The 20,763-nt window shown below is 42.1% G+C and overlaps 1 protein-coding gene and 2 long non-coding RNA genes across 3 annotated transcripts in view; all 3 read right to left on the reverse strand.

Moving 5' to 3' along the window:
• kcnk10a (potassium channel, subfamily K, member 10a) overlaps nucleotides 1–20,763 on the reverse strand; it is a 102,447-nt gene that overhangs the window by 11,869 nt on the left and 69,815 nt on the right. The window lies entirely within an intron of this gene.
• On the reverse strand, nucleotides 2,117–3,762 carry LOC311027214. Its single transcript, XR_014598577.1, has 4 exons — nucleotides 3,575–3,762; nucleotides 3,512–3,542; nucleotides 2,530–2,658; nucleotides 2,117–2,299 (listed from the first exon to the last, which is right to left on the reverse strand). It is a non-coding gene; the product is annotated as an uncharacterized lncRNA (long non-coding RNA).
• On the reverse strand, nucleotides 14,789–16,513 carry LOC311027218. Its single transcript, XR_014598581.1, has 3 exons — nucleotides 16,340–16,513; nucleotides 15,676–15,761; nucleotides 14,789–15,066 (listed from the first exon to the last, which is right to left on the reverse strand). It is a non-coding gene; the product is annotated as an uncharacterized lncRNA (long non-coding RNA).

The following is a 20,763-nucleotide window of genomic DNA, read 5'->3' on the forward strand; positions in this document are numbered from 1 at the left end:
AGGCTCTCTTTATAGATGTCATGGTGAATATGAAGTTTAGTACTCCGCCAGATTCGTTCAGCCTTCCTGCACTCTCTTCTCTGGGCTGTCACAACAGCAGCTTTTCTCCAGGGTGCCTTTTGCTTACCAGAAATTGTTTTAACCGTAGCAGGTGCAATGACATCTATGACATTCAGAATTTTGGAATTAAAGATGTTTACAAGATCATCAGCATGACATGGGTTTAGAGGTGGTAACGAGGAGATGGCATTTTTAAAGAGTACATTGGCATGTTCATTGATGTACCGCTTTTTGACCTTATTTGATTCTGTTTGTGTGTCAGGAATGAAAGAAATATTAAAGAAAACACAGAAGTGATCAGACAATGAAGGATCAGTCACAAAAACATCAGAAACATGGAGACCTTTTGTGATAATCAGGTCCAGGGTGTGTCCCTTACAATGAGTAGCCTCTTTCACATGTTGAGAAAGGTCAAATGTGTCTAGAATATTAAAAAGTTATTTTGCACCCTTGTCATTCAAATCATCAATATGAAAATTAAAGTCACCAGTTATAACTAGGCAGTCAAAATCAGTGGAGATGCTAGACAATAATTCAGTAAAATCATCGAAAAAATTTGACGAATATTTAGGTGGCCTGTAAATAATTAACAGGAGAACTCTGGGAGAGCATTTCAACACAGCACAAAGATATTCGAATGATGGAAAAACACCAAGTGACATCTGTTTCCCCTGAAATGTATTTTTAAATATAGCAGCAACCCCTCCACCTCTTTTCCCAGATCTACAAACATCAATAAAATTATAGTTGGGGGGTGCTATCTCGATCAGAATGCTTGCACTGTTATTTTGTTCTAGCCATGTTTCAGTTAAAAACATAAAATCAAGTTTAGAAGTGGTAATAAAATCATTGACTAAAAATGATTTGTTATTAAAGGAACTTAGGGCTTAGGAACTTATCAAGAAATAAGACTCAACAGTGACACGACGGCCGTTAGGGTAACTGCAGCCATCTGCCAAGCCGGCGCGGGAGCGCGCATGAACTCTTCAGTGCAGCTGATGCTGTGACACGGTTATTTATTTACTCGCTGTTCACGTGACTGTTTACTACAAGACCTCCGCACATGCCTCCGCGGAACTACGTTGGTAGCATACATCTGCGAACAGCATCATGTCAAGCGACGAAGTAAGTAAACAAGTGTTTATTTTAGTGTAACTTTAGGATGTTTGACAACATTAGCGCATTCATTCAGCAAAATGACAGTTGTAATGTAAAGTACGTTTACCTTACACTGGCCAAATGGTTACTAAAGTTCAAACTTCACCAGCCACGGTGAATAACGAGCTAGCGATAACCATTGTTTTGTGACTGGTGAGTGAAGCTAATGTGCCTGCCACCAACGTTATGGTATTTGAAGAGCATTTGGCTTTGTGGCTGCAGCTAATTTCTGACTGTGGTAATTACCAACATAGCTAATATTTATAACATTGGATAAAGCTTGCTAGCAAGCTGACATAAGTGTACAGTCATTATCATGTAACAGCAGTAGTATGATTCAATGTCTCAAGCCAAGTGTTATGTGCCAGTGTCACTGAGATAATTTGTGAAACCATTTCCATTATAAGACAATATAAATGGTATGAATAGCACTGATGAAAACAAAGTAAATACAAGAAAAACAGAAATGTCAATATGTCATAACTGGTATTATACTAAGTTGAATCAGAATAAAAATAAAATCAAATAAAATCATAACATCCCTTTGAGGATTACTAAAGTTATTCTTATTATTATTGTTCTCAATGTTTTTGTTTCAGGATTTGGAATTGACTCTGGAAGGAGTGGCACACATGTTCCAGATAGAGGGCAGCCTGCTTGGTGCACCTGCCTGAACTGCCGACGCATGCCAACCCAAATGGAGAACTTGTGCTGTCGGCAGGCTCCGGACCAGTGTCTGAGCATGAGTGCCCATCTGGAGCCTGACCCTTTTGCGAATTACACAGGTTACAAAGAAGCTCCATTTAGGGTGCCGGACTGACAATTTACATTGCCTCAAAAAATAACATTTTTCAGCCAAATATTTCATCCAAAAATAAAAACCATTTATGTACATTCTATATTTTTATATTTATTTTCAAAGTTTACAGAAAAACAAAGTATTTTTCAAATTTGCAGTATGTACATAGTTTTATTTTGTATTTATTTTTTATATGTTTATAATAAAATAAATGTCTGGTAAACAAGACGGTCTTGTCTTCTCTCTTCTCTTGCTCACATCTCTGGATCATGTAGCTGAGGCCTTTATGGAGAGAAGAGAACAGTAGCGTTAGAACACATACCAATGCTCCAACTCCAGCCATTAGAATATCTTCCCTGTCAAGATAATGTCACCAGTGTAATCAGTGGTGTGTGTGTAGTTGGGAAGTGTGGCTAAATACATGTCAGCAATTCATGTTATTTTATATTATAATATTTTTCAATGTTTTGTCTATATTCTGAAAAGATTGAAATTCCTGAAAACATACTAACCCCTCAGACACTGGTTCGATTGGTGATAATCGATGAGAGATTTTAGCAGCTGTCCGCTTGCTGGGTGTTGATGTTCTCATCTCCTTACTTCCCTGAGTAGCTGCTTCAGGAGTTTGCTTCTTCTGGTAGCTGGAAAACAGCAATATTTTAAAAAGTTACAGTCTGAGTCAGCAAGCTGGCTGTGACTTTGCTACCTTGGTGTCTTTTCTCTTCGGCCAGAACAACTATGGCCATACAATGTTTGCCTGCAACAATAATAATGTGAAAATACGGGTCTCAGTCGTTCGGTAATATTGTGCGCTTCACTTTTACAAACAATTTCTTCTGCTTTACATACAACGCAATGTATAATGTCTGGAGCAATCTTGTGTGGAAGGTACAACACAAGTCAAAAAAAATAAATGCTAAAAGCTCTCTCTCTGAGCTTGTTTACATGCGATTGTGCACTTCACGGTTAGCTCTAAATGCCTTTTATTCAGCTACATCACAACAGTATCATCAACACGTCAACACAATAGCCCCTAACACACAGCCTGTAAATACCGTTACTGTACCCCCTAAATACTGTATTTCCCAGGGACGGGAACGAGACGGGAGCCGGTGCTGTGTGTATGATATAGCTTTATCCCCTACACTCACGAAGCAGCCGGGGAGCCGGCTTGCTGTGTGTAGCTAGCGGCTAATATGACTACACAGACACGAACAAATTGTTAGCCTGTTGCAGCCAGCTGCTAACGTCACCTCCCGGATAACAGTTGGGCTTTCGGTCCCATATATAAAGGGACATATTTATAACTATTCGGTTTCAGACTAAAGGACCGTGGACAATGCGCAGTCTGTAATTATTCAGTGTTACACAGCGTTGGACTAAGTTACATGTTAGCAGCTAACGCTACTTTGCACTTTAGCTCATTCCGAGTCCTCGGTGATCTCATAAGATTTTCAAATCAAGCCGTAAACATGACCTGTAATGTATTCTTACCTGGTTACTAGGAAATTAGCCATGTCAGCATCTGTTTTCAGTCCGAGTTCAAATTGAAGCAGCCTCCATGAGTCGAACGCATATCCAATGTTTATCCGGGTGCCAGCCCGGCTTTGGTCATAACTTCGTTTGGACTCACGACTTGCCGCTGATAAAACCTTTGTTTTCTTCTTGGTATTACTTTTTAGTGGACTTTGTGTGGTGGTGGGTCATTTTCCGGCCGAAGCAGAGTCCATTACCACACATACAGTACTTGAATCCACCGCGCTTGTCTTTTTCCGGTCTCCAAGCCGTCGAGTACGCGCATTCAGCGTCATTTGACGTCACGTCCGCCGGACTGCGCGGGAAATTCAGACCACGAATTGCAATACATCATGCAGCACACAGCCTGTTCAAGGCAATGGGGAGATATGTGTGTGGTCTCATTCTTTTTGGTTTTGAACGCTTCATCACCCATTAGCATTAAAAGACTTAAAGTGAATGTTTATTTTTTCACAAATCCTGCACTAAGTCCCTTTAAGAGACCTAACATTTAGCAGACCCATCCTGATGGTGTTATTGACAGGCTTTGAGGTTGACTTTGATTTTGAGAGAACAGGAATGAGATTGTTTAGGTTAGCTGTGTGTTCAAGTTTCCCAATGTTTACTCTCTTAGTAGTCACAACAGGAATGCAGAAGGTGCCATGTTTTGATGTAGGCGACCTTGGGTCCAGCTGATAATGCGGTCTACTGCTGAACCCTTTTCTGTCTCAGTAATATTCAGGGCTGCTGTCAGGGTGGGGAGGGGGTGGCCAAAAGGGAAGAGGTGGCCATAAGGGAAGAGTCTTGGAGGAGGGGGTCTTGGATTTTAGTGACTTAGTTGCAGCTTTGGAAGAGGGGGTCTTGGATTTTATTGACTTAGTTGCAGCCTTGGAAGAGGGGGTCTTGGATTTTGGTGACTTCGTTGCAGCCTTGGAAGAGGGGGTCTTGAGTTTTGGTGACTTAGTTGCAGCCTTGGGAGAGGGGGTCTGAGTAGGGCGGGGGGTAGGTGGGGGTAGCTCCTGGAATTCCAAGGGGGAGGAGGGGAGAGAAAGGTTTATTGGAGGGAGGGAGAATGACGAAGACCTGGATTGGGATTTGGGAGGGGTGGGGGAAGGATCCACATTCAGTCCTCCTTCGACGTTGTTGATAATCTGAGAAGGGCGGGGGGTAGGTGGGGGTAGCTCTTGGAACTCCAAGGGGGAGGAGGGGAGAGAAAGGTTTATTGGAGGGAGGGAGAATGACGAAGACCTGGATGGAGATTTGGGGGGGGTGGGGGAGGGATCCACATTCAGTCCTCCTTCGACGTTTCTGATAATCTGTGTTTCGTCTTCCCTCTTTGTTGGTTCCTCTTGTCTCTTGTCCTTGGCGACAGATGGATGACGCAGGCAGTAAGACATGTTGGTGATGAATAGCTTTGCCCCTAGCTTATTTAGGCAAAGTCTGTTTGTCTTAAAAAGATGCCTGCGGTCCCAGAAAAAGCGGAAATTGTCAATAAAATGCATTGGGCGAGCAAGAGATGCAGTTGAGAGCCATTTGAACAGTTGTTTGCTGGGGAGGTTTCTTGGTAGCTCTCCTCTCCCCAGCTGTCCGCTGCTGTGTCCTACGAGGCAGTGGGGTTGAGGAGGCGCTGTGCCTGGATGGAGATGGTAACGCAGGCCAGCCGGTCAGATCACAGATATCGGGGCGCTGGGTCCTGCCAGATATCTGTTCTCCCATGTCACAAGGAAATGGTCTTCTCTTTGGCTTCGCACCAAGTGTGTTCCAGGGAGGATTATCGCTGGTAGATTTATTACCGTGTACAGGATCCTCCCGTTTCTTCATAGCTTCATTATTGCTACTTAGCTGGGTTCTAGCATGCTTCTGTCCACTGTTTTGAGTCAGTGCTAGAGTGGTGTTGTTCCCACAAAGTCCATTCACTTCTACATTTACTTCTAACCGATTCATTTTTGTTTCCAGCAGTAAAATCTTCTGTAGGAGTTTATGGTAATCTTCCGTAGAGAAGGGAGGCATCTTCTGCTAATTACCTTTAGCAGGCTCAGGCTTATCTTGTTTGGTAGGCCTCCTCGCGTAGCGTTGAGGAAGTCGTAAAAATATTGAAAAATGCCCGTTTTATCTCAAAGAAAATATAATCCCACTGGTTTTGTAAATATCCAGGAGCTGCTGCTCTTTGTTTCTTATTGAGGAGAAGCAGATAGCAAAAAATAGCAGAAAATCGCAGGCAGGGGTGAGAGTAAAGAGGAAAAGCGTCTGCACTGTAGCAAAGCCGGAAGCAATCCATCTACCACACAAAATTCCTTCCTGCAAAACAAAATTTTCTCCCCAGGTAAGTCATGCCCCACAAGGTGATACACACAAATTATCCTGATGAGTCACCACAAATATACAGCAATCTGATTGATTGCATCCTAAATTACCTCTAAATGATCACAACAATCAGGGGATTTTTTGAAACTAGAAGCTTGATAGGTGAATAGATAATTTATGTATTTAAGTTTTGTTATTGTTGGGAATAACTTGATTATTATCATGATTAGGACTCATAATGACAATATTGCTCAAAATTACTCACTTTATTTACACACTGCTAAATTTATTATTTAGCACTGCTTCAACATCAACACATATGTGAAGTTCAATACGTATCAATGTTTGATCCCATGGCACAGAAAAGGAAACTTGACCCTAACTGGTGTTAGAATTGGCTTTTACTTTGTTCACTTTAGACTTGTTCTTTTTCACGGAACTCGTATAAATCACTGGTTGTGCTCTCATTAGAACAGTGTGACATTTTAACCTGATAAGCAGGAACCTGTTTAATCTTCAAGACCCTCTTTGATCTGTTAGGTTTGCTAGAATAGATACACGCCTGAAGGACAACATCCATACAGGTTTCATATTACATTTCAGTAAGAAACGTCAGAGATAACTGACCAGTAAGACTCGGTTGCGTGCAAGTTCGACCTCTGTATGGGGCAGTCCCAGCCCAAGATGATAAAATGTGACCAGCACCCAGAAACGGGGTTCGTTCTGATTGAGATCCTGCGGGAGCTCTGCCATTCCGAGCCCAGGCCTGTCATACTTTACCTGTGACCTAAATAAATTATATATTTGTGAACTGAAGATTTCTCCGGTTTATCCTTGGGCTTCCAACAAAAGAACTGGGGGTTAATACTGGACTGAACCTTATAAAGTTGTCTCATCGTGTAACAAGGAAATCAAATCCTGGATCTGGGACGCCTTCTAGCTGACTGGGATCAATAGAAACCTTATCAGTCCTTAGGTTTCATCTTCAGTGGTCCAGCTACGGCTTGCCTCCCACTCAATTGACATATATAGACAGATTACGAGTATTTATATGGACAGCGACCATTTATTAGTTAATAATTGGTTAACTACAATTATGTTGGAATTCAGAAGGTAGCAGGTTCGATAATTAGTTATTATCAGGGATAATTATTAGTATCAATTGGTTTATAAACATTCCTAGAATAATTAATAATCCATCGATAATGATGGGACACCATCCTGGGATCAGGGACCAAAAACTGAACTGATCACATCACACTTGATTTCTGAATGGAGGGCAAGCTAGGGGAGATCTAAGAAAGGAATGAGGAGGGAGGGAGAATTCGATGACACGTTAGTGGTTAGTAAAAAGCAAGGTAATAGATTTGCCTCAATGATAGATTCTATTGGCTTCAGTCAGAGTGTACATCAACCCACTCACTGTCATAACCACACTCTCGTCATTGTCTTATCTTATAGTGTTGAAATAGAACACTAGATAATCTTTCCTCATGTTTTACGTCGCACTTTATGCTTTTTGCATTTCAGGTTAGACGCTAACAGCATTTTGTATTGTACTCTGCACAATGAGAATAAAGCTGAATCTAATCTAATCTATACAATTTATAGGCTAAAGTCAAAGTGAACAGCTGTTCATACTGTAGATTGAAACAAATATATCGAATGTACTGAGAAACAGCCAAAGTTATGCAAATAGATCAATCACAGAGAACAGATCTGTTTTTATGAGGTTGTGTTATGATTAGTGCTGTCAAAATTAACGCGTTAATCATGAAATATATATATATTTTTTAACGAAATTAACGCAGCTGTGTTGGGGGGGGGGGGGGGGGTCGTGGCGAGCGATCACCAAGCAGTTTTTTTTAATAATCCCAGTAATTTGTCTTCGTGAGAAACACTAGGGCTGTGTTCGAAATGCCATACTAACGTACTGCCTACTACATACTCAACGTGTATGTACTGCATACTGCCTACTAAATGAACGTTTGAGTATGCTGTTACCCTCGGACTGTTCACACTGAAGTATACACATCTCATACTACATTTTTTTTTGTTTTTTAACTTTATTGACTTCTCGTCCTCATCTTCTCTCACGTAACCGAATCGATTACGTTAGCGGTTCTAGCTCCCGTTTAATGAAAATTACTTATCAAAATATAACGCATGATTATTATTACAGTTAATTAAGTATTTCTAAATATTTTTTAAGTCAAATTACAATTGTCAAATGTTTTCTACAGTTTATTATATATGCCAGGCCAGTAAATACGTCTTTGGAACGACGTGAACTACTTTGATCCCCCAGGCCGCCTGAGTTATCAAAACCGCGCAGTCACTCAGGTAAGACAAACTTAAGTTTTTATGTTAATTTTTTTTATTGTTTGTTAAAAGTTGTTCGTATATATATATATATATATATATACAATCTATACAGAATAAAATAGAATAGAGTGAACTAGATATAAATAAAATAAAATGGGTAATAGCCATTCGTGTTGCGGCCGGAACACGGAAGCTGAGTATAAAGAAAAAGCAAAGTATATGCAAAAGAAAGATGGTTTTGAACAGGCTCACATCTGGTTGACGGAGGCAGAAAACAGATACAAGGGGCTGCTGAAACAGAAGCAGGAAGAGCAGGAAAAACAAGAGCAGGAGAGAAAAGAAAAAGAAATACCCAAACAGACAAGTTCTAATCTTTATCCTGTTCTTTATTCTCGCCGAGAGCAACGGAGAGATTCCCCTGTGTCTGATGCCTGTCCCTCCTCCCTACCCGGATCAGCTCCATCAGCTGCAGCCTCCGCAGCCTCCACCTCTCCCCGGGCCGGTTCAAGTCTCAACCCCCTCCAGGATGATAGGGCACTTCTCACCACAGACCCCGAGACACCCATGGGTGTGTGGGGGTGACCCGCAGCGGTAAGACATACAGCCCTCTTACTTCACCACAATTTGAATACGACAGTACAGAATGCGTAGCGAACATCTATCCTATGATTGAAATGCTAAATCCTCATGCGGGAGTAGACCAACAGCCGCCGGTAGTCAGAGTTGACGCGGATGTAAAAGAAGCCACAGCTGGCATTCCTCACCCTCAGACCAACAGCACCGAATTTGAGATACAATTCAGGAGGGTGTGTGCCAGCTACTGGCTAAATACACTGGAAGTAGAACAGGCACTCCGACACGTATTAAAGGGCGATTGGTGTCTGGTTAAGGATAATTGGAATCCCCTTAATGCAGCCGATGCCAACAATCCATACGGGTTTAATACCACCGACTGGTCAGCACACGTAGATCGGCTCTTGATAAGAGTGGTTGCGCAATACCGTGGTAGAGCAGATTACTTCAAAATAACTAATTGCAAACAAACAAAAGACGAACCAATTATGGTATACTTCGACAGACTCAAAACAGTCTTTGATGCTAACAGTGGCATAGCTGCCGATGAGATAGACAATAGTCCATACGCCATGCAGCTCAAAAATGCATTTTTGACCGGCATGGACTCAGATCTGGCGCAGTTCATTAAAAAGCATTTGATTGGACATGCTACTACGGGCCTGCGTAACCTAAAAGAACACGAGGTACATGCCGAGGGGGTGCAGAAAAATAAGAAAATGGGAAAGTCAAATAACGCCTTTGTGTTGGATGATGATTGTGATGATGATGATGACGGCGGTGTGCTGTACTGGGGGGGTGCACAGAGAGGGAGAGGTAGATACGAGAGGGGGGGGGACAGGAGAGATGGAGAGGGGAGCAGATCAAAATATAGAGATGACACTTGCTTTAACTGTGGTAAGTTTGGACATTGGAGTAGAGACTGCAGGTCCAGAAGCAGACGAGGAGGGGGGAACAGAGGCGGACACAGAGGATCCAAGCGGAACCGAGACTCATCTCCCCGGCACCGAGAATCACCAACTGTGTGACTATCTCAGCAGACAGGTCGTAATGACACACACACACACACACAGCCCACAGAGTCTACTGACACACACACACAGCCCACAGAGTCTCCGCACACACACACACACACACACACACACACACAGGGAGCAGACACAGAGGCAGATAAAGTCCTTTCAGTTGTAACAATAGACGTCTTGTTAAGCTTAGGAGAGAAACTGTTTGTTACATTAAAAGTAAACAATCGCAAAATAAAATTCCTGTGCGATACTGGTGCATGGAAATCAGTTGTGCGGGAGGAAGATGCTTGGGGTCTAATTCAATCAAGGACAGACGGAATCAGAGTTAAATCAGCCTGTGATAATCGAACCAATGTGCGACCCAGTGTGGATCGAGGATCCTAACACCAAAAGAAAAGTACAAACATCGATGGCCATCTCAAAACTAAGCCCAGTTAACTTATTGGGGAGTTAGCTTTTTACCCAAATTGGAGATTTATATCATGCAGCTAAATTGGGTAACAAAACGGTACAAAGGCTGTTCATCTAAAAGGGGGGAACAAACAAAACGTGGCGGAATGATACCAATTAACTGAAGAAGAGGAACATCAGTTAACAGGTGTTCCACTAATATCATGGTCAACTGGGTCTGCAGATGTGGGTAAAATTAAAGATATAGAACCGATAAAAATTACACCAAAAGGATCATTCAGACCATGTCAACGTCAGTATCCACTTAAACTGGAGGCCGAAGCAGGCATAGAACCAATCATAAAAGATCTGGCTAAAGCAGGGATCATCATAGAATGTCCTGAGTCACCCTGTAACACACCTCTGTTTCCAGTCAAAAAAGCAGCACCATCTACAGGATGGCGCATGGTTCAAGACTTGCAGGCTGTCAACAGAGCTGTGATACCAAGGGCGCCCCTAGTGCCAGATCCACATACGCTGATAAATGAGCTAAGTCCACAGGCCAAATTCTTCTCAGTTATTGATCTAGCGAATGCTTTCTTCTCTATTCCAGTGCACCCAGACTCACAGTTTTGGTTTGCATTTCAATACAGAGGAAAGAAGTACACTTACACAAGGATCCCTCAGGGATATTGTGAAAGTCCTACCATTTTCTCGCAGGCAATGTCTTCTAATCTAGCCAAATTTAACCCACCAAAACAAAGTCAAATTCTGTTGTATGTCGATGATATTTTGATAGCTTCAAAAACTCAAGCTGACTGTAAAACAGACACTCTGGCGCTGCTGAAGTTTTTAGCTGAACAAGGTCACAAGGCAAGTAGAAACAAACTCCAGTTGTGGAAACAAACTCCAGTTGTGGAAACAAACGGTGAAGTATTTGGGTTTCAACATATCTCAGGAAGGAAAACATCTCGATGACAAACGCAAAGAAGCTATTCCAAACTCCAAAACTAAAAATAAAAAAAAGCAAATGATGTAATTCTTAGGCATGACAGGCTTTTGCAGGCAATGGATTGCTAATTACGCTGAATTAGCACAACCACTGCAGGGTCTAATCTATGATCACCTTATGGCAACCGGTGATAATATTATCTGGACGCAGGAGGCAGAACAATCCTTCAAACAATTAAAACAGGTTTTAGTGAGCACATCAGTATTAGCACTCCCAGACTACAAAAAACCATCCAATTCATCCAAATATGTGACGCGAGACAAGGATTCATGACCAGCGTACTAACACAGCCTTTTAGACAGAAACTACGACCGATAGCTTATTACTATTCTAAACTTGATCCCATAGCAAGAGCTATGCCTCCATGCTTACAGGCAGTGCAGACAGCAGCTATTGCTGTACAGAGTTCAACTTCACTCGTGTTATTTCATCCATTGACATTGAAGATTTCACATGTGGTTTCTGGACTTCTGATGCAAAACAAAGTAGCTTTCATGTCACCAGCACGGCATCTCAATTGTATGACAATACTAATGGTGCAGCCACATTTGACAATCGAACGCTGCAACACATTGAATCCATCTACACTTTTGCCACACGAACAGGACGGTGAGAAACATGACTGCTTAGCTAAAACTGAGGAGACTGTTTTGCTGAGAGCAGACCTGACTGATACACCACTCACACATCCAGACATAACAATGTTTGTTGATGGTTCCTGCAGGAAAAATCCAGTTTCATGAGGAAATCGCAAAGCAGATGAAGAAGCTAAACGTGCAGCAACAGAGGGACGGGACTCAGATCACATTTTTGTAACTGATACTGACACAGAACACATTGGCCATGATATCTTAAAGGACATGCAAGCCACAACACCAGACACTGAGAGAACACTGTGGCGAGACAAAGGAGCAAAACAAACAGACGATGCCATCTGGAGATGACCTGAGGGTAAGCCCATCCTTCCTAAAACCCTCTATCGATTTGCAGCTATTTTGAGCCATGGAATTACCCATGTCTCAACAGGAGGGATGGTGACAATGATAAGTAAATGTTTTACAACATATGGATTTCAAAATTACTCTAAAAATGTTTGTGCATCCTGTTCGCTCCAAGCACAACTCGCAAGGAAGAATGAGACCTAAAAGAGGAGCGTTCCCGAAAGCTGAATATCCTTTCCAAACAATATGCATGGCCTTCATCGAACTAAACAAATCAGAGGGGAAGAAATACTGTCTGGTAATAGTAGATATGTTTTCAAAATGGGTTGAAATCACACCAACAGCAACAAACAACGCTATAGTGGTAGCAAAAATCCTTGCTACTATTATTGCACTAAGATTTGGATTCCCAGAAACAATTTATTGTGATAACAGTCCACATTTCAGAAACCAAGTCATGGCTAAATTATCAGAAATGTCTAACATTCAACTAAAAGTTTCATTGCCGTTATCACTGGTCATCTCCTCGCTGGGAAGGTCCATATCAGGTTCTGCTATCTACACCGACAGCAGTCCACATCGCTGAGAGAGGAACGTGGGTTCATCTGACACACTGTAAGAGAGCATACAGCACTCCAGGGGAGACAGATAAGTAAAAACACCACACCATGGCAGATAGACCGTGGAATCCATACCGAAGGACGGGATGCGGTATGAGAGGAACACTGTGTCTAATCAGTCTGGTAGCAGTGATAGTGGTAGTTCCGATACTCTGGGTACACAAACTTCAGTCTCAACAATCGAATGGCAACAACAATCGCACCGCAGCTGAATCACTGATTGTAAATTCGACACTAGCCAATACAACGCTAGCTAATTCAACACCAGCCAAATTAAGAGCTAAAAGAGAAATTGGACCGCAAATTGTATAACTTTGTGTCTCTACTCGCTGACAGGAACTGCACCACTGTACACCAATTGTTTCCCCCTGTGCCAACTCACACGCGGCCACCCTGGTTTGAGCCATATGACGGCAACTACACCTGTCTGTCTAGAGAAGAAGGTACGGTTAGTGTAGGAACTTTGGCTCCCTGTAATCTAACCCTGAAGTTATCAGCAGGAGAAGGGGGTGTGCAGGATGCGTGGGTGAGAAGACAACTTGTGACCAGGGCGGACATCTGGTGGTTCTGCGGTGGTAAGACACTTAGACCAACATTAACAATTGATTGGATTAACTATTTGTATTATAACCAACAAAGGTTCATCAATTATGTCAGAGACAGCATCAAGGGGTTGTCTTCACAATTAGATAGGACTAGTCTCATGGCACGACAGAAACGGCTGGCGCTGGACATGCTGCTGGCCAAGAAGGGAGGCGTGTGTAAGATGTTTGGGGATATGTGTTGCACTTTCATTCCCAATAACACCGCCCCTGACAGCAGTGTGACTAGGGAGCTGGCAGGTTTGACATCGTTATCCGAGGAGTTCGCAGAAAACTCAGGTATTGACGAGCACCCTTACTTTTCATGGATGGAGAGCATGTTTGGGAGGTGGTCAGCGCTCATACAATCAGTTTTGATAACCATAAATATAATGACCATAATTCTGACTACGTTGTGTTGTTGTTGTGTTCCATTCCCAAGAAACTTAGTTCAGAGGCTGATTGACGTTGCCATGAACAAGATGTTACTGTACACCAGAGTGCCGGATGAGGAGGATAAAGGTGATGCAACATCATATCTATCAGATTACAGTGACGATGAAATAACCCCTGTGAAGTGTGCTTCCAGATTCCTAGGTGAGCAGAAAGTTCCAGGTGATCTGGAAGCTGAGGACATGTGCGGGGACTTGGAGGATTTCTATGATTAGTAGTTTAAATAAAAACATAAATTCCACAGCACAATGATGTATTTACAGAAAATCCCAAAAGGAAGATGTAAGATACTGATAAGCATTACGAGTGCAGCGTCAAGAGAAAGATGTTGTCTCCACTATGTATACATATGTTAATCACATGATGGAAGGAAGTCTGTAATGTTTTATTGTTTGCCACGAGCTTAGGGTGAGATTTCTTAGGTAGGGCCAGGTTCAACTAACGGGATCGATGGGTTGACCAGCCTGCGTTGGACATTTTGTTTGATTTCTATTCTTCCTTCCTATTAAGCTTTAGACTGTTAGAGATTAGATTTGCTAGATGTATAATGTATAACCTTGTTTGAATTGAATCATTGTTTTTCCCGATTGGACTGGAGGACCACAAGGCGGTCTCCTGTAGGCAGAGGGGCCGTGAGAGAATTTCCCTGCCTGAATGTAAAGATGGTCACTGGAAGTTGCTAAGAAACTGCCTGACTGGGTTTTCGCTCTCACCCTCCACAAAATGTAACTAATGATTATGCTTAAGATAAGCATAAACAGGAGGGAATCCATCCATCCATCCATCCATTTTCTACCGCTTATCCTGTATTTAGGGTCACGGGGGGGCTGGAGCCGATCCCAGCTGTCAGGAGGGAATGTTATAAGAATTTTGTATAACCACATGATTTTAGTGTTTTAATGACTTTAGTATTTCCACTGATGACCTAAACAGGGCCTAAAGCTATCCTGCAGAACAGCTAACCGTTATCAGGGGCCCTGTGCACATTTATTCTGAAAAACATTCAGAATAAATGTAATATCTTGTGTTTTCTGTTACAGGTTGGTGCCAGACGGCCGTACTGCAGGTCAATCCTCATGTTCCCCCGATGGGCCTCTACTTTGGGTAACGGGATTTAAGGAAGGACTTCTGTCTTTCAAGGCGTTCCACGGAGAACCTCGTCCACTGCTTACTAACAGAACAGATGGGTTCCATGTCCATAGTTCCACGGTGGTGATGGGGCTGACAGCGACGAAGCCCAGCCACTCCAGCAGTCCTGGGACATCCTCAGAGGCTCATAGCTGCGGTGTCTGCTCCAAATGTCCAGATCCCTGTGTTGCAGGAACATGATTATTGTTGAGGTTTTATTTGTGTTTATCAGTGGTGCAGTTTATAAGTAATACCACACAGTAGAAGTTCTTTAGACAAATGTTTCCTGTTTAATGTTTTACGATTATTAGGTTGTGTACAAATCTAAATAATAAATATCTGAATATATATATGATTGTTGACTCATGTTTTAGGCCTGCAGGTCTATTTCCCTCCTGCTCTGGAGGAGAGACCCTGCTGCAGTGGCTGGCATCATGGCTGAGGAGATGGGGTGTAGTGGAGTAATAGCAGGTCTTTGCTCCATCACCTCATCCATGACAACAAACACTTCCAGTGTGCAGCGATGACCGCTCCTCCCTCAGTGCCGACACCTTCAGTTCATACAAAACAACACTTCTCATAATCATTGTTTAGATCAACTATTCTCCACTAGTCATATATTATAATATGTACTGTAATACTGTACCACATGGGACCAACTTAATGGACTCTGATGTTTGAACACATTGTAGACATTACCCAGCACTGACTTTGCCTGATTATTAATAAGAAAGGCAACTTCATCTTGTTTCTTTTATAGTGTTCAATACTTTAAACTGCTTCCAACTCACCTTGTATTTCTGCTTCATGTTCTCCCACTTCTTCTTTGTCCATCCGGCTCCACCTTCCCTCCATCTAATGTTCTTCAATAAACATCCTATATGAAGAAGAGCACGTAGAAAAGTGTTACAGCTCATTGATGATTTCTTGCTGTTAAACAGAACGTTTCAGGTAGACATCTCAGGAGAGCAGTACATCTCCCATCTATATACGCTGGTGTTCAACCTTATATAATTGAGAAGCTAAATATGCACCAGTAGTTGTTAAGCCCTGCATATGAGAATTATAACATTTAATACCACATTTTCTTAAGTGAAGCCTCTCAGAGCAGCATCCCTCCTGCCGGTGAACTTCTTCTTATCGTTCCCTCCACTGAATGGCGTTCGGTGTCTGCATCCGTCAACGGTGCACAGCGTTATTAATCACCGTTAGTAAATATATAACCACGGTTTAACATAAGCACCATCTTCTTAGTTAACGTCAGTAAAAACGGCACATTTGCTGCTTCGGTTACGCTCGCTAACCTCTATGGTAAATTACCGTCAGTAGGCTAGCCGGCTGGACCTCCGATTCATAACGTTAACGTACAATTCCAACAACAATAAAGTAACGTTCATTATCAATACGATTTAAAAGTCAGCTGGAAACATAAAAATCGTGTTACAGTTTACTTACATGTGTACGCGGTTTGTGTCGGGCTGTCGCCAGAATCACAGCAATCGTCCGCCATTATCCAAAACTTTTCAGAAGTCAGACGAGCCGCAATGCATTTTGGGCAAGTTGAGTAGATTTAGCAAGGTCCGCTGTATGCTCAGAAATTCTTGCCAATGCAGTATACATCCGGGCATTTCTCGCATAAACAAATTCACATACTATTGTATGTGAACGTACTACGTACTCAAATTTACATCACAATTGAGTATGACGTTAGTATGGCATTTCGAACACAGCCTAGATGTGGCGTGTGCTGCTTTGTCCTCTGACAAAATAAACAGACTGGTCTGTCTCAGTAACGAGCTGAATTTAAAGGAGGACTAAGCTGACTTGTTCTATGGAGTGAAAAGGATTTATCATTCTGACTTTACAGCAGAATATTTCCTTGTTTGAAATGTTCTGTTAGTGCATATAAGAAATATGCCTTTTTCAAGATGACAGTTAATTTTGATGGCCTTGATGGTTTCTTTGGAAATCTGTAGTTCACATGAGAGAATCTGTGCTTAAAGTAAAAAAAAGCTGCTATTTAACAATAGTATTTTAATTTAAATACTAGGGTTGTAAACGATTAACCGATGCAACCGGATATTCGGTTCAACAAGTGAGAGATACGGCTGCATCGGTAGCAGCCTCCTCAATCGATACGAATTATCAATGAATTCCTAGATGAATCGGTTACAGAGTCATGGATCGGGTATCGCGAGACTTTGAATCGGTTGGCGGCATTACACCAGCGTCTCTAAAACAACGCGAGAGCTGAAGCTGCCCGCGAAACGCTGTAAACAAGGGACAACACGGAAAATGGAGGAGGTGGAAAACGAAAGCGTCAGCCTGACCGAAGGTGATAATGCACCGAAAAAGATTTTCAATGCACCGGGGAAACAAAAATCCAAAGTGTGGACCATTTTTGGATTTTATAAGAAGGAAGGGAAGCTCGACAGAAGCCATGCTATTTGTAAACTGTGTAGAGCGTCGTTGACGTACACTGGCAGCACTACAAATCTCGACCAGCATGCAAGGAGGAAACGCGGTCAAGCGTACGGTGAGTTCAACCCCCGTGCCAACGAGCAGGAGCGTGCAGCAAGCAGTAGCACACAGCCAAAAACAGGGAACGCCATTTCCAACTTATTCGGGCAACTTGGTCACAATTCAGCACGCGCTAAGGAAATCATGGCATCAATAACGTGTTTTATTGCCAAGGGATTATGTCCTTACAACATAGTTGAGTGGGAAGGATTTCAGGATTTGATTCATACGTTAGAGCCCAGGTATAAGATACCGTCCCGAAATCATATGACATACACGTGCATGCCAGCGTTGTATGCCGAAGTTAAGAGCCAAGTTGAAAAAGTACTTGCAAATGCAGAGCGAGTGGCAATAACAACAGACGCTTGGACTTCGTGTGCGACGGAGTCTTATGTGACGATCACAGCCCACCACATCGCTCCAGATTGGAAGTTAAATGTTCATGTCTTACAGACCAGGGCATTCAAAGGATCCCACACTGGGAAGAATGTAGGTGCTCTGCTGAAGCAGGCATGTGCTGACTGGAACCTTCTTGATAAAGAGCCAGCCCTGGTAACTGACAATGCCACAAACAGCTGGCATAGAAGCAGAAATGAGCCCTCACCTCATGTGCTTTGCACACAATAAATCTGGCCACACAGAAAGCCTTCAAAGTGGACACAGTAGCAAGGTTGCTGGGGAGGGTGAGGAGAGTGGTTGGCTTTTTTCACCGCAGTGTCAGGGCAGCAGAAATTCTACAAGACAAACAGAAACAACTGGCCTTGCCTATCCACAAACTCATCCAAGACGTGTCCACCCGGTGGAACAGTACCCAGAATATGCTTGAACGTGTACTGGAATAGCAGCCTGCCATTTCTGCTGCACTTATGTCCAGGGATCTCAGAAGAGGAGCAGAGATTAACACTCTTAAGGACAAAGACTTTTGCGATGTTGAAGACATTGTCAAGCTGATGGCGCCGGTCAAACTTGTGACCACCAGCATGTGTGAAGACAAGCGGCCCACACTCTCAATGATTTCCCCTGTCAGAGCGAAGCTTAAAAAGAACTTTGAAGCATCAGATGAAGACTCGGTGGTAATCAGAGAGATGAAACAAGCATTCAGAAATGACTTGGAGAAGCGCTACACCGGCCTGGATGATCTCTTCTACACTGCAGCAGCTCTGGACCCCCGCTTCAAATCTCTGCCCTTCCTGACGGAGCATGATGCTGAGCAGACGTTCACGAGCATAACAACAGAAGCTACATCCCTGCATAACAAGGTAAATCCCCCAACACAACATCATTTACTCAACACAAAATACATATTACAGTGCATTCTTTAGTATGCTGTCATTAGATTTATTCTGACTGCTGTTACTGTCTGTTTGATTGTGTACACTACAAACTAACTGTCTTATATATTTTATTTCTAGGCAACAGGGGATCCAGTCCAGAGAGGCCCACTGCAGACAAATCCATGTCAGACTGAACCTGCCCTTGGAGATCTGGACATCAGCATTGATGCACCCCAGAACCAAGATGAGCCAGAAGGTTTGTGTATTTTATAACTTGTAATCAAGAAAGAGTTGACAATGGCTTAAACTCATGCTGCAGCTATAAAATATTAGCATATTTTTATATATATATAGTTTTCTCTTTCAGATGATGACCCTCCTGTCAAAAAGAAGAAAATGTCAGCGTTGGACCAGCTGTTGGGAAAAGACTTTGAAGTGAGGATGGCAGATACATCTGTAAGAGACAAGGCCAGTGAAGAAGTCAAGAGGTACAGAGAGCGTGGTCTGTTGCCCCTGCAAAAAAACCCACTACAGTGGTGGAAAGAGCAGTAGGACATGCCACTGCTGTCATCTCTCGCTAAAAGATACCTCTGCATCCCGGCCACCAGTGTGGCATCTGAACGGGTGTTCAGTACTGCAGGAGACATTGTTTCCACAAAACGTAGTCTACTCAAACATGAGCATGTGGATCAGTTGATTTTCCTTAAAAAGAATCTGCCCTCCAAAAAAACAGATGACAGTGATGATGAGAATGCACATTAGCTGATCTGGGAAATGGTACCTCACACACAGTAGTTTGATTTATTTTACATATGTATTTATTTTCTCTAATATTTTACACAAAGCACTTGTCACTGTGTGCATTGTTGCCACATTTTGAGATGTTTGTTTATAGGTGTGTAACTTGTTTACATTGAAATGTTGCACCTTTGTTACCTACCTCTAGTGTTCAAAACACTATGCTCAGGCTGAAATATTGCACTTCGTTGTTAGTATTCTGTGCTACTTTTACCTCTGGAGTTCACATCCAACGATTCAGCCAGAGCCTTTTTTTTGGTCTAAAAATAAATACATTGACATGTGATTTTGTTATGTTTTTTTTTTACCAGTGCTATACAGCCACAATGTTTGGGGATGTGTGGTATTTTACATATTTGTAAAGAAACTATTGTACTGTCACATTCATAGAATTGGCTTCTTTATTTTATAAAATATCTACAACAAACATTAACCGTAGAATCAAATCGTATCGTTCTTACACTGTATGGAATCGATTTGAATCGGTCTGCAATAAAAGGATATCGTTTTTGAATCGAATCGTAACCTGTGTATCTAGATGCATATCGAATCGTTTATCACAGAGAGATGTGCAACCCTACGTAGAATCAAATCGAATCGTTGTTACACTGTATGGAATCGATTCGAATCGAATCGGTCTGTAATAAAAGGATATCGTTTTTGAATCGAATCGTAACCTGTGTATCTAGATGCATATCGAACCGTTTATCACAAAGAGATGTGCAACCCTATTAAATACTTCCTTTGTGTTGATTTTACATAAATTCCATCATTTTACATTTAAATATCCATTATAACATACTTTATTCTTAAGAAGAAAGAAAGCAATTAATTGCGATTAATTACGGCAAATTGTGCGATCAATTAGTTAATTTGTTTTAATTGATTGACAGCACTAGTTATGATTGATTAAATGTTCCTGTTGGAAGAGAACATGTGTTAGTGTTTGGTAGACATGTTCGGGTATTATTGTATTTTGAAAATTAATGTTGGATTTTATTTAACAATGTGTGATTTTGAGCATGAAATTAAGTGTTTTGCCAAGTGTGTGTGGTAGGTGTGTTGGTGCGTCAAAAGTTTAGGAAAGTTGTTGAAAGTATTGAAAAAATTGTTTTAGCAATCGTAAAAGAAAAAACTGTAACCAGGACTCGGTTGTTGTAAAACAGGGTCAAGGGTCAAGACACCATAACGAGAAGCAACAATAAGTTATCCTTAAATACATGGTAGCTAACCTGTAGAGACAGGTTAGCGATCACAAGTGAGAGGCTTTGCTGGGTAGAGACCCAG

Source organism: Eutrigla gurnardus (assembly GCF_963514095.1).
Source record: "Eutrigla gurnardus genome assembly, chromosome: 16".
Lineage (NCBI taxonomy): Eukaryota > Metazoa > Chordata > Actinopteri > Perciformes > Triglidae > Eutrigla > Eutrigla gurnardus.